This window comes from Lycium ferocissimum, chromosome 4 (assembly GCF_029784015.1).
Source record: "Lycium ferocissimum isolate CSIRO_LF1 chromosome 4, AGI_CSIRO_Lferr_CH_V1, whole genome shotgun sequence".
NCBI classification, from domain to species: Eukaryota; Viridiplantae; Streptophyta; class Magnoliopsida; order Solanales; family Solanaceae; genus Lycium; species Lycium ferocissimum.
Genome location: NC_081345.1, coordinates 5,314,387 through 5,318,648, shown reverse-complemented (window position 1 = coordinate 5,318,648; position 4,262 = coordinate 5,314,387).

Sequence of the window (4,262 nt, the reverse complement as noted above, 5' to 3'; positions counted from 1 at the left end):
ATTGATCGGCAACCCGGTTTTGCGTCCCCCAGGGATGTAGGATACTCGGCACTCGCGGGCGATGCGAGGCATTGGTAAGTTTATCGTAGTTAGATTTATTTAATTGCATTAATTATTACGTTTTAAAAAATAACTTTTTTTTTTCTGTTGAACACAAATGCAGCTGGTGGCCGTACAGCGTTTACGCATCTTGGGTTAGAGCATATGCCTTACCAGGCTTGCGGGGCTTGCGGCGAGATGGTACGGATATCGGAGGATGGTATCCCGGCCAGGGCGGGCGAGATTAGGCGCGGGGAGGAGCACGTTCGGAGGGCGACTATCGAGCAACGCCGGGGAGGAGGGCCGGGTGCTCCCGAGAGGAGGCGACCGTCTTCCGGCGCAGGACGCCGTCTTCGCCGGGGACGCCGCGCGCGTAGGCCGCGGTGCCGCTGCTAGAGGACCTGGTGGTGGAGGACACCATCTGGTAGATGAGGCGGATGAGGCCGATCCCATTTCAGAGGGCGTTCACGGTCTAATCCATCCACAGCTTTTCAGGCCGGTGGCAGCTCACCTGAGGACTCACCTACGTTTACGCCGGCGCTCTTACTTGCTGAGATACCCGGGTCATCATCACAGCCGAGCCAGAATGCATACATAGAGGAGCGTGATAACGTTGATTGGGCGGCGTTACGCGCTTCATTAGCTGATGAGCGACCTGTGAGGAATTTAGAGGGACCCAGGATTCTTGACTTTGATGAGTTTTTGATCCCGATTAGTATTTAAAATACTTATTTGTTCATTTAAATTATTTATTTAAATATATATATGTTACTCGTTATTTAATAATATTTTATATTTTAGGATTCGCGCCGTGTCCACCGTCACGAGCCACCCACTCGTGCGTTTTCTCATGGGTCTGCCGAGCTAGCGGTGTCTTCCCATATGACCACCGAGCCACAGGTAAGCTTTTTATTAAAATTTCTTTTATTCAATATAATGTCAATATTTAATATATATATATATATATATATTTGATTATTTAAAGTACTTATTTTAAATATGTATGTTACTTATTATTTCGTTTTTCTGATATTTTAGGATTCGGCGCCGGTGGGTCCACGGTGAGCGACCCATTCAGAGCATTCTCATCGTCGCCTGTAGAGCAGGTGTCTTCTCATGAGACTACCGAGGCGCATGTAAATTTTTTACTTAAAACTACTTTTATTCAATATAAGGTAAATATTTATTTAATTTTTATAACCTTTACTTGGACTTCCAACAGCACCTCGTCCAGGAGACTACCTCATATTCACCACCACACCCATCTCGGGAGCCTACGACCCATCTCGAAGCCTACTCGGAGCCCCCGTTGACACACAGGTTTGATTAAATAAATAACGTTAATGTATTCAATATAAATAAGAAATGGTACTAATTATTATATACTTTTCAGGTTCATCCTTCGGCGCCTGAGGTGGCGACTCCCCACGAGGAAGAGGTTGAGTTTCTAGACCTAGCTCAGCCTGAGGTTCTGAGCGTGCCAGTCGGACCAGATCCCAAGAAGAAGCACGTTCTAGTCAAGGGCGCCCGGGCCAGGGGAAGAGGAGATGATCATGACTTGGAGCGCCCGGTTATTAAGAGGAAAAAGGACGATGGAGACGATGGCGAGGGCGGTGGGGATGGCATGAGCCTTAGGCCTAGGGATAGTCTCCGGCATACTACATGTGGGACCCATCCTCGATAGTGTATACATTAGTGTTGTACAATTTATCGTAAATATTATATATTTTTTGCATATTTATACATATTATCTTAGTCTTTATTATTGTTTATAGTTTCACATCCTATTGATAATAAAAAAATACGTAACACATTCGAAATAAAGTTAAGCATTAATTTAAAAATAAGACGAAACCCTAAAAGATAAATAACGTAAAGCTAATGACTACAAGTCTTCAAACAAAAAAGGACTTCGAGCACTTTTCAACCACTAAAACGACAATCCAAAGTATTGTGTATTCTTTATGTATTGAGCCTATCTTATTAATTGTACAAATATAAGTAGGGTTCTATATAAAATATTGAAGTTCCGAGTCTCAAAGCATGATTAATATACGCCAAACTACGTAAAAATGAGTGAAAATGGAATAAGAGTTAGGAAAATGGTGGACTACTATAGCGCAGTAAAATAATGCGCTATAGATAAAACCAACTATCTATAGCGCATTATTTTACTGCGCTAAAGGTCCTTCCAGTTAATTGCTATAGCACAGTAAAATAATGCGCTAAAGCACTTAACGGAGCCGTTACGGTTAAGTGCTTTAGCGCAGTAAAATAAGGTACTTTTGTAACTTTTTTTTTTTTTTTGTTGGGGTATTTTGGTTCAAAATAATTTTTTTGGGGGCATTTTGGTTCCGGACTCCTAATTATTACTTACTGTATTTATTTTATTTATTTTTCTCTCCAGAATATGTTAATTGGGCACAATGGCTGGCGAACGGTGGGAAGTTATCCTCTTTTAACTTATTTTCATTATTATTGGGATCAACGATGGAGGCAGAAATTTTAGCAAAAGGGTGTATAAAAGTGTACAATATAATGTATAACTAGGGTTTATACACACTTTTACACTGGTGTACAATAGTATACAAATTTATATAAGAGGTGTTTAGAAGGTATACACACTTCTACCTATATAGCACACTACATACAAAATGAATAGGGGAATACACTCAGATAGAGGAACGAAACAGAGGCACAACAAAGGCCATTTTTTCTGAGTACTTTTTCATTCACTGGTATAGGAATAGAGAGAATTCATATGGGTTAGGCAAAAAGCACAACACAGAGAGCAACACAGTAGAGTTTAGGATCTGGGAACAAGAAATTGAGAGCACAAATGGGTTAGCAAAAACAGGTACGCACCCAATAGATCAGGCAGCGGAGAGGATAAGGAGACGACCTCTTCGACGGCTAACGCCGGTAAAAAATAAAAAGGGTCTAAACCAAGTAACTGTTTTTCCAAATCAACATAGAGTGTAAAAATTCCAAAATAGGAATGAATAAGTAAATACAAAAGAATTACAGTAATAAACAGGGCTGGGCGGGATTAAAGGGATATAAATCTAACTGTAGGATATAAAGGGATTAATTTTACATATCGATAGAATTCAATCTATGTTTGAAATGTCCAAAGTATTTTGTTGAATCGAAAGGCGTTGTTCCTTCTTGATTGATAGAGAGTGAGGCGTAGGACATGCTTCCTTATATTTATTAGAATTTACTTTGTCTTCACGAATTGGATTTGTATTTAAAGTTACTCAAACATGGGGGAAGCTAATAAAAAGAGACATTACAATTTTACAATAATAATAGTAGGCTATATAATAACAATGAATTTGAATTGATTTTTTCAATTACGTGTTGTTAGTTTTTCAATTTGATTTGAAAAAAAAAATTTAAACTTTGAATTGCAGAAAGATATTGATTAAAAAAACAAAGATAAATATCATAGTGTAACTATATGGTTGTGATATTACTTTATGTTATTAAAATAAATATTTACTAAACATCTGACTCATTTCCTTCTATTTTACAAGCTTTATGTTATTGGGTACAATATGTAGAGAAACAAAATTATAGTTCAAATATTGTCATGGCGGTGAAATTTGATGTCTTCAAACAAATAAAAAATACTTTACTAGTATTAGTTAAGCATACAAGAAAAGACGACAAAATTAAGTGACCTGCCTTAACTTTTAATAATGTTGGAAGGAAATCTGGAAAATGGTAGTTTAATGAAGTAGCTAGCCTATGCATGAAATGACCAAAGCTAAAAAAGGAAACTTAGTAAGTGAGGATACAATCACCGATCTTGAGAAATTTTTGAACCCCCTTAACCGAAGCTAAGCTTTTGGATTGTGTCAAGGGAATTTAATATACAATATATAGACATAAATACCACATTTGACCTTATATATAGTGTAATTTTCGAGTGAAGGGGTACCCCTCCCTAGTCCCTCCCACCTAGATCCGCCCTTGTTAGGGATCATTAGTACTCCTTTATTTGGGAATAAACAGTACTCACGGTTTTTCACCACTTCTGTTTACTACGGCTATAACACCTTTACACAAAAATACATTATATTCATTGTCCTTTGGCTACTGTTAATTTGCTGGCTGTAAAGCAACACGGATTTTGGTTTTTTTTTTTTTTTATTCTTTCTGCTCGACAAATACACTGTTGAGATTCAAGTGTTGCTTCCTATTGCTGCGGTTCAACT